This window comes from Coregonus lavaretus (assembly GCF_964263955.1).
Source record: "Coregonus lavaretus genome assembly, chromosome: 39".
Taxonomy (NCBI): Eukaryota; Metazoa; Chordata; class Actinopteri; order Salmoniformes; family Salmonidae; genus Coregonus; species Coregonus lavaretus.
This window is the reverse complement of record NC_140026.1, coordinates 30,428,441-30,439,795: the sequence shown is the minus strand read 5'-3', so window position 1 is coordinate 30,439,795 and position 11,355 is coordinate 30,428,441.

Below are 11,355 nucleotides of genomic sequence, written 5' to 3'. Positions count from 1 at the left end.
TTAAACACTAACACTAAAATTCAAGTATTCAATCAATTTTATTAGTGGAGTGCCTTTGTTACAACATTGAAACTGAAATAATATTTGTTGGAATGCTGTAACAGCTTATTTTTATAACAACAAATAAAAACATACCCCAACCACCAAGAGGCATGGTCAGCAAGACGTGCTTCAAATGATGAAAACATCAGTAGCCTTAACATCATCATAAACGCCAAGTGTGCTTGATAAATAGTGAAAATCAGCACAAAACAATAATGTAATTACAATCAATATGTGTCAATTATTGTCAGCTAGGAATGCCTTGAAGACCAGTCGACCGCGATCGACCGGTTGGTGACCACTGGAATAGATCAATACAATAGAATGGCCTGCCCTGTTCTTCATTCACAATTGGTGATTACATACAGTGGGGGAAAAAAGTATTTAGTCAGCCGCCAATTGTGCAAGTTCTCCCACTTAAAAAGATGAGAGAGGTCTGTAATTTCCATCATAGGTACACGTCAACTATGACAGACAAATTGAGAAATGTTTTCTCCAGAAAATCACATTGTAGGATTTTTAATGAATTTATTTGCAAATTATGGTGGAAAAATAAGTATTTGTTCACCTACAAACAAGCAAGATTTCTGTCTCTCACAGACCTGTAACTTCTTCTTTAAGAGGCTCCTCTGTCCTCCACTCGTTACCTGTATTAATGGCACCTGATTGAACTTGTTATCAGTATAAAAGACACCTGTCCACAACCTCAAACAGTCACACTCCAAACTCCACTATGGCCAAGACCAAAGAGCTGTCAAAGGACACCAGAAACAAAATTGTAGACCTGCACCAGGCTGGGAAGACTGAATCTGCAATAGGTAAGCAGCTTGGTTTGAAGAAATCAACTGTGGGAACAATTATTAGGAAATGGCAGACATACAAGACCACTGATAATCTCCCTCGATCTGGGGCTCCACGCAAGATCTCACCCCGTGGGGTCAAAATGATCACAAGAACGGTGAGCAAAAATCCCAGAACCACACGGGGGGACCTGAGCTGTGACCAAAGTAACAAAGCCTACCATCAGTAACACACTACACCGCCAGGGACTCAAATCCTGCAGTGCCAGACGTGTCCCCCTGCTTAAGCCAGTACATGTCCAGGCCCGTCTGAAGTTTGCTAGAGTGCATTTGCATGATCCAGAAGAGGATTGGGAGAATGTCATATGGTCAGATGAAACCAAAATATAACTTTTTGGTAAAAACTCAACTCGTCGTGTTTGGAGGACAAAGAATGCTGAGTTGCATCCAAAGAACACCATACCTACTGTGAAGCATGGGGGTGGAAACATCATGCTTTGGGGCTGTTTTTCTGCAAAGGGACCAGGACGACTGATCCGTGTAAAGGAAAGAATGATTGGGGCCATGTATCGTGAGATTTTGAGTGAAAACCTCCTTCCATCAGCAAGGGCATTGAAGATGAAACGTGGCTGGGTCTTTCAGCATGACAATGATCCCAAACACACCGCCCGGGCAACAAAGGAGTGGCTTCATAAGAAGCATTTCAAGGTCCTGAAGTGGCCTAGCCAGTCTCCAGATCTCAACCCCATAGAAAATCTTTGGAGGGAGTTGAAAGTCTGTGTTGCCCAGCGACAGCCCCAAAACATCACTGCTCTAGAGGAGATCTGCATGGAGGAATGGGCCAAAATACCAGCAACAGTGTATGAAAACCTTGTGAAGACTTACAGAAAACGTTTGACTTGTGTCATTGCCAACAAAGGGTATATAACAAAGTATTGAGAAACTTTTGTTATTGACCAAATACTTATTTTCCACCATAATTTGCAAATAAATTCATAAAAAATCCTACAATGTGATTTTCTGGATTTGTTTTTCCTCAATTTGTCTGTCATAGTTGACGTGTACCTATGATGAAAATAACAGGCCTCTCTCATCTTTTTAAGTGGGAGAACTTGCACAATTGGTGGCTGACTAAATACTTTTTTCCCCCACTGTAATTATGCATCATTCGCTTCCCCTCGCTCATCAACTCACCCATTCCCCCCCTTTCTCCCATATCAATCACAATTTCAGTAATCCTTGCCATGATCCTAGGGAGCACAGAGGCTACACACCCATGTTTCCAAATAAACACAGCCATCTGTAGGATGTCAAAAGACTGTTGGGGTCAAAAGAGAGTTGGGGTTAATACCATACCACATAAACTCACTCAACTCAGGAAGTCAACTGAGATTCAATACATAAATAAAAAAAGATGTATAGGAAGTAATGAACATTTAAAATAATGGCAATTTTTCTAATAATTTAATTTAATTTCTATGCATTCCCATGAGTTGAATGAATTAAGTGATCCAAAAACCTTTGTAGCAAATACATTTCACTCTCTGTCTTCCTTCCAGGATGGGACAGTCTCGTCTGAATGGCGACCACAGAAAGGAGGACTGCACCAGGACTGCATCACCTTAAGTGCACTTGATTACACAAGCTACTGGGCCTCTCTGCCTCTCCTTAGGCCTGGTGTGTAATCTGCTGAGATTTAAACCTGCTGCTTCTGTTTAATAAATCCCACTGCGATTAAAATAGGATTAGAGCTCTGCTTTCGCCCCTAATAACATTGGAGCATGAAACATATTTTATTTTTATTTTTGCCTTGTTCTCCCTAATTTCTTCACCCATTGACATCGCCCACGACATAATACAACTTTTAAATGTAACAAAATATAATTTATAGAGGGCTTGATTATAAAACATTTTGAGAACACACTGCTCCTTGTGTCTTTCGAGGATGTCATCGTAAATAATAATTTGTTATTTCCCAATTTTCTACTTGGGTAGGAAAAAATGACAAGGTAGGAAAACATTATACCATACCATTGTCATCCTTAGTCAACATGGCTCCAGTATTGCTCTGATGAGGTGGCAGTCTGCAAGGTCCATTGTATTTTACTGCAACTGAGCTCCTAACAAGAATATACAAGGCCAACCATGTCATGCAATGCCATTATAAAATGAGTTCCTAAGAGGTATATAATATGCTTCTTTCAAATAGAATAAAGGATATAATTACTTTCATAGAGGCAATTCATTCACCCACTGTAGAAGGAGAACGTAGGTGAGCAAAACGCATTGTTGGTCAATTGAGTGCTGAGATAAATTATAAACTGGCAAAAATGGCAACTGTTATAGTGGTTCCCAAATGTGTTTGTGCTATGACACATCATAAGCTCTGTATGAGTTATGATGAGTAAACTAAACAAATGTCTCTGATCACAACCCAGTCTTCAACTATGGCCCTGGAGGAAATAAATTATCTATGAGTCCCACCCAGTTCCCTATAGCTATAGGAGATGAGAGAAGTTGTCTGAAAAAAACTCCTGTGTGGGTGGATCTCCACTCAACTCATGAAGTGATAGGTGGCTCAGTGTCTTGGGTTCTTACCTAATGTTTACTTGCCTCTGTTTCACTTTTGACTGAAATATCCTTCACCTGGTGAAGAGACAAGAACTGTAATATCAGAATCTACAAACCAATAATAGGTTGTTCTTTACATTGAAAATAGGCATAACAACTTGTATCATCATGTCAATGTGTGTGGGGCTGTATAAGTCGCACCTGACAACGCCCCTAGCAGTGATGATTATTGTCCCTATTACATTACCATGGGCATACTCTCATAACAATAATGAACACAGAGAAGGACACATATAAGTAGATTGACACATAACAAAGTGTGTAAAATGAAGAGTATTTGGGACACTATAGTGTTAGTACAAGCTCTTTATGTGCATCATGGTGACATTTATGAGGTGTGAGTGAGCGCTGGTCTCTCACTTTCCCTTGTGCTGTGGTTTAATCAGCCCCTGGAATTACCGGTGAGAGACCTGCTTGTGGATTATTGTTCCCCTAATCTCTTTAGAGGTGGGACTAAAACGAATATTCACATTTCATCCCCTCTCTGCTCATTGGTTTTGTAGCTCCATTCCAAATATGTATACTGTACCTCTAATATCTCAGACTGAGCAAACATCCCCCGTCACAAGTGTAGAGAGGAGCAGGCAGGAGGCAGTTGCAGGTTTAGAACTACTGAATTTATTAAAGCGCCATAGCTTAAAGAGGGACGAAACCCACAGTGCAAAATATTAAGTACTCAGGAAATAGTAGGAGAGATTTCGCTCAAGAAAACAACTAAATTCAGTTTATTGTAGTCTGAGGTGTCTACTAGGGTTGAATGGCGGTTACCAGATTTACCGCCCAAAACCACTCCCTTTTCCCAGGATAAATAACTGTGAGAAACCGATAAATAATAATACATTATTTATTTGAACAGCATGGCGTGAAATGGAACTGTTAAATTATATGGGATGTCTAAATCTAGCTTCTCTACGGCCTCTGCATGATGAATTAACTCTCAGGGTGGGGACAGACAGCACATATGAGTATGGAGCGCAGTTCACAATGCATGTAAACCTATCATCTCATAATGTTACTTTTTTTCATGTGATAGGTAGGCCTACATTTGCTGTAGCATAACCTATGCTACAGTACTATAAAGACAGAATGCACATCTAATTTACCCATCTCCATCTGGCTTTGTTATTTAATTGTAAAGATTATATATTTTTTAATTGCAGCTCCAGAGTTTTAAAACAGCCTGTCACTCGAATATTGTTGCTTTAAATCAGTGGTGTTCCCCTGGGAGGGGGGAAGGTCCTTGAAAAAATCCACCGATAGGTGAGACCACGGCCATTGTGGAATGGGTAGAGGTTCTAACTTCCCTCTGGGCAGGTGTCTAGGCGCCTTACACTGGGCACATACCGAGCAGGAAGAAACGTAAACCCTCACGTCCCTAGCTAAGGTGGGCCACCAGTACTTCCCGCTACACGAGCACTCTCTCTCAGTCTTTCTCTCTCTCCATAAACTCCATTCAAATTGCATCCAAAATAGATAATCCTGTTCCTGATTTATAGCCCTATATATAGATGTCCTAGCCTACCGTTTTCAGGTAATACATTCAATGCAGTATTAGTCTTATATTTAGCTAATTTATGATGAGTTATGCATAATAAGCTTCTAACTTATAGCCTCTGTGTCACGCGACGTGTATGCGGTAGCGAAGTAAAGCAGGACACAGAGCGGCTGGCAACGTTTTTTACTGAACACAGTAAAATCAACGTACAAACAACAAACCTCCAAACAGGGAGGAAAGCACAAAGACCCGTACATACAGAACTGCCGGAATGACAACAAACAATAACACACAAAGTACCAATGAGAGACAGGGGTAAATATAGGGAATACAATCCAACATAATGGGAAACAGGTGTAAACAATAAAGACCAAACAAGACAAACACCGAAACATCGATCGGCACCAGCTAGTTCTCCGGGGACGACGAACGCCGAAGCCTGCCCGAGCAAAGAGGAGGAGCAGCCTCGGCTGAATCCGTGACAGTACCCCCCCTTGACCCGCGGCTCCAGCCGTGCGCCGACCCCGGCCTCGGGGACGGCCAGGAGGACGCGGAGCAGGGCGAGTCGGATGACTCCGGTGGAAATCCCTCAACAGGGAGGGATCTAGGATGTCCCTCCTAGGGACCCAGCACCGTTCCTCCAGACCGTACCCCTCCCACTCCACGAGATACTGCAGACCCCCCATCCGACGCCTCGAATCCATGATGGAACGGACTGAGTATACCGGAGCCCCCTCGATGTCTAGTGGGGGCGGAGGAGCCTATCGTATCTCATTCTCCTGGAGTGGACCAGCTACCACCGGCCTGAGGAGAGACACATGGAACGAGGGGTTAATGCGGTAATTTATGGGCAGTTGTAACCTATAACATACCTCGTTCAATCTCCTCAGGACTTTAAATGGCCCCACAAACCGCCGACCCAGCTTCCGGCAGGGCAGGCGAAGGGGCAGGTTTCGGGTCGAGAGCCAGACCCGATCTCCCGGTGCATAAACCGGACCCTCACTGTGGTGGCGATCGGCGCTCGCCTTTTGCCGTCTGATATCCCGCTGCAGATGGACATGCGCAGCGTTCCATGTTTCCTCCGAGCGCTGAAACCACTCATCCACCGCAGGGGCTTCGATCTGGCTCTGATGCCAGGGTACCAGGACCGGCTGATAACCCAGCACACACTGAAAAGGCGTAAGATTAGTGGAGGAGTTGCGGAGTGAGTTTTGGGCTATCTCTGCCCAGGGGATATACCCCGACCACTCCTCCTGCCGGTCCTGGCAATAGGACCTCAGAAACCTACCCACATCCTCGTTTACTCTCTCCACCTGCCCATTACTCTCAGGGTGAAAACCCGAGGTAAGGCTAATCGAGACCCCCAAACGTTCCATAAACGCCCTCCAGACTCTAGAGGTGAACTGGGGACCCCGATCAGACACTATATCCTCAGGCACCCCGTAGTGCCGGAAGACGTGAGTAAACAAGGTGTCGGCCGTTTGTAGGGCTGTAGGAAGACCTGGCATAGGAATGAAACGGCAGGCCTTAGAAAACCGGTCCACAACGACCAAGATCGTGGTGTTCCCCTGGGAGGGGGGAAGGTCCTTGAAAAAATCCACCGATAGGTGAGACCACGGCCATTGTGGAATGGGTAGAGGTTGTAACTTCCCTCTGGGCAGGTGTCTAGGCGCCTTACAATGGGCGCATACCGAGCAGGAAGAAACATAAACCCTCACGTCCCTAGCTAAGGTGGGCCACCAGTACTTCCCGCTAAGGCAGTGCACTGTCCGACCAATACCAGGATGACCAGAGGAGGGTGACGTGTGAGCCCAATATATCAGTCGATCACGGACCTCGAGCGGCACGTACCTCTGCCCCTCTGGACACTCTGGGGGAGTAGGGTCGGCACGTAACGCCCGCTCGATTTCCGCATCAACCTCTCACACCACCGGTGCCACCAGACAAGACTCCGGAAGTATGGGAGTGGGCTCAATGGACCTCTCCTCTGTGTCATATCGTCGGGACAGGGCGTCTGTCTTAGCGTTCTGTGACCCTGGTATATACAGTGGGGGAAAAAAGTATTTAGTCAGCCACCAATTGTGCAAGTTCTCCCACTTAAAAAGATGAGCGAGGCCTGTAATTTTCATCATAGGTACACGTCAACTATGACAGACAAATTGAGAAGAAAAAAATCCAGAAAATCACATTGTAGGATTTTTTATGAATTTATTTGCAAATTATGGTGGAAAATAAGTATTTGGTCACCTTCAAAGTAGCAAGATTTCTGGCTCTCACAGACCTGTAACTTCTTCTTTAAGAGGCTCCTCTGTCCTCCACTCGTTACCTGTATTAATGGCATCTGTTTGAACTTGTTATCAGTATAAAAGACACCTGTCCACAACCTCAAACAGTCACACTCCAAACTCCACTATGGCCAAGACCAAAGAGCTGTCAAAGGACACCAGAATCAAAATTGTAGACCTGCACCAGGCTGGGAAGACTGAATCTGCAATAGGTAAGCAGCTTGGTTTGAAGAAATCAACTGTGGGAGCAATTATTAGGAAATGGAAGACATACAAGACCACTGATAATCTCCCTCGATATGGGGCTCCACGCAAGATCTCACACCGTGGGGTCAAAATGATCACAAGAACGGTGAGCAAAAATCCCAGAACCACACGGGGGGACATAGTGAATGACCTGCAGAGAGCTGGGACCAAAGTAACAAAGCCTACCATCAGTAACACACTACGCCGCCAGGGACTCAAATCCTGCAGTGCCAGACATGTCCCCCTGCTTAAGCCAGTACATGTCCAGGCCCGTCTGAAGTTTGCTAGAGTGCATTTGGATGATCCAGAAGAGGATTGGGAGAATGTCATATGGTCAGATGAAACCAAAATAGAACTTTTTGGTAAAAACTCAACTCGTCGTGATTGGAGGACAAAGAATGCTGAGTTGCATCCAAAGAACACCATACCTGCTGTGAAGCATGGGGGTGGAAACATCATGCTTTGGGGCTGTTTTTCTGCAAAGGGACCAGGACGACTGATCCGTGTAAAGGGAAGAATGAATGGGGCCATGTATCGTGAGATTTTGAGTGAAAACCTCCTTCCATCAGCAAGGGCATTGAAGATGAAACGTGGCTGGGTCTTTCAGCATGACAATGATCCCAAACACACCGCCCGGGCAACGAAGGAGTGGCTTCGTAAGAAGCATTTCAAGGTCCTGGAGTGGCCTAGCCAGTCTCCAGATCTCAACCCCATAGAAAATCTTTGGAGGGAGTTGAAAGTCCGTGTTGCCCAGCGACAGCCCCAAAACATCACTGCTCTAGAGGAGATCTGCATGGAGGAATGGGCCAAAATACCAGCAACAGTGTGTGAAAACCTTGTGAAGACTTACAGAAAACGTTTGACCTGTGTCATTGCCAACAAAGGGTATATAACAAAGTATTGAGAAACTTTTGTTATTGACCAAATACTTATTTTCCACCATAATTTGCAAATAAATTCATTAAAAATCCTACAATGTGATTTTCTGGATTTGTTTTTCTCATTTTGTCTGTCATAGTTGACGTGTACCTATGATGAAAATTACAGGCCTTTCTCATCTTTTTAAGTGGGAGAACATGCACAATTGGTGGCTGACTAAATACTTTTTTTCCCCACTGTAAGTGAGCATAAATACAAACCGGGTAAAAAACATGGCCCACCTAGCCTGATGAGGTTTCAGTCTCCTCGCTGCCCGGATGTACTCCAGGTTACAATGGTCAGTCAGAATGAGAAAAGGGTGTTTAGCCCCCTCAAGCCAATTCCTCCACACCTTCAGGGCTTGGACCACCGCTAGCAGCTCCCTGTCCCCCACGTCATAATTGCGTTCCGCCGGACTGAGCTTCTTGGAATAGAAATCACAGGGGCAGAGTTTTGGAGGCGTGCCCGAGCGCTGAGACAGTATAGCACTGATCCCCGCCTCGGACGCATCCACCTCAACTTGGAACGCCAAAGAGGGATCCGGATGTGCCAGCACCGGAGCCGAGGTGAACAGGTCCTTCAGATGTCTAAACGCCCTGTCCGCCTCAGCCGACCACTGCAAACGCACCGGGCCCCCCTTTAGCAGGGAGGTGATGGGAGCTGCTACCTGTCCAAAGCCCCGGATAAACCTCCGGTAGTAATTGGCAAAACCCAAAAACCGCTGCACCTCCTTCACCGTGGTGGGAGTCTGCCAATTACGCATGGCTGAAACGCGGTCAATCTCCATCTCCACCCCTGACACGGACAACCGATGTCCCAGGAAGGAGATGGACTCCTGGAAAAACAGACATTTCTCCGCCTTCACATACAGGTCATGCTCCAACAGTCTACCCAGCACCCGACGCACTAGGGACACATGCTCGGCTCGTGTAGCGGAGTATATTAGAATGTCATCAATATACACCACTACACCCTGTCCATGCAAATCCCGGAAAATCTCGTCCACAAATGATTGGAAGACTGAAGGAGCATTCATTAAACCGTATGGCATGACAAGGTACTCATAGTGACCCGAGGTGGTACTGAATGCTGTCTTCCACTCATCTCCCTCCCTAATAAGCACCAGGTTGTACGCGCTCCTGAGATCCAATTTTGTGAAGAATCGCGCCCCGTGTAATGACTCCGTCATACTAGCAATCAGAGGGAGAGGATAGCTGTATTTAATTGTAATCTGATTGAGACCACGGTAATCAATACACGGGCGTAAACCCCCATCCTTCTTCTTCACAAAAAAGAAACTCGAGGACGCAGGGGAAGTGGACGGCCGTATGTATCCCTGTCTCAGAGATTCGGTGACGTATGTCTCCATAGCTGCCGTCTCCTCCTGAGACAGAGGATACACATGACTACGAGGAAGCGCAGCGCCTACCTGGAGGTCTATCGCACAATCCCCCTGTCGATGAGGTGGTAATTGAGTTGCCTTCTTTTTACAGAAGGCGAGTGCCAAATCGGCATACTCAGGAGGAATGTGCATGGTGGAAATTTGGTTCGGACTTTCCACCGCCGTTGCCCCTACGGAAACACCTACACACCGCCCGACACACTGATCAGACCATCCCTTGAGAGCCCTCTGTTGCCATGAAATGTTGGGGTCATGAGATGTTAACCAGGGAAGCCCCAACACCACGGGAAACGCAGGAGAGTCAATCAAATACAAATGTATAATCTCCTCATGGCCCTCCTGCGTCTTCATCTTAAGTGGCGCTGTGACCTCCCTAATCAATCCCGACCCGAAAGGGCGGCTATCTAGGGCATGGATGGGGAAGGGCACATCAACTGGTACAATAGGAATCCCTAACTTATATGTGAACCGGCGATCGATAAAATTCCCAGCTGCGCCTGAATCTACTAGCGCCTTATGCTGGGAGTGAGAAGAAACCTTGGGAAACACAACTTTAATACACATATGCACAACAGAGAGCTCTGGGTGAGTTGGGTGCTTACTCACCTGGAATGACTCATCAGTGTGTTGCCTACTGCCTCGATTCCTAGGAGACCCTCCCCTGCACCAAACCGCAGTGTGTCCTCTGTGGCCACAGTTGGTGCAGGGGACGGCCTCTCTCCTGGTCTCTCTCCTCGTCTCCCTAGCACCAGCACCCCCAAGCTCCATAGTGCTCGGCTCGGAAGTGCTGGGGGATGGAATGGACGGCCCCAACTCCGGACGTCCGCGGGTAGCCAACAGGGTATCTAGGCGAATCGACATGTCCACCAGCTGATCGAAGCTTAGGTTGGTGTCCCTGCAGGCCAACTCCCGACGAACGTCCTCCCTTAGGCTGCACCTGTAGTGGTCGATGAGGGCCCTCTCATTCCATCCCGCGTTGGCAGCCAGAGTCCGGAAGTCCAGTGCGAACTCCTGCGCGCTCCTCTTCCCCTGTCTGAGGTGGAACAGACGCTCACCCGCCGCCTTCCCCTCTGGGGGATGATCGAACACCACCCTGAAGCGGCGGGTGAACTCCGCATAGTTGACTGTAGCGGCGTCTATTCCCCCCCACTCGGCGTTGGCCCACTCCAGTGCCTTGCCGGACAGACAGGAGATGAGGGCGGACACGCTCTCGTATCCCGAGGGCACCGGGTGGATGGTTGCCAGGTAGAGTTCCACTTGGAGCAGGAAACCCTGACACCTGGCCGCGGTGCCATCATAAGCCCTCGGGAGCGAGAGCCGAATCCCACTGGACTCCGGAGGTGAAGCGATGGGTATAGCTGATGGTGGTGGTATCGTTGGAGGAGGTGTGGGCAAACTCCTCTTTCCCATCGCCTCAAGGTGTTCATCACCCCTTCCATGGCGGTGCCGAGATCCTGGATCATGGCCGCTTGTTGCATAACGCGCTCCTCCAGTGATCCAGCTGGCACCGCCGCTCCTGCTGACTCCATGGTGGTG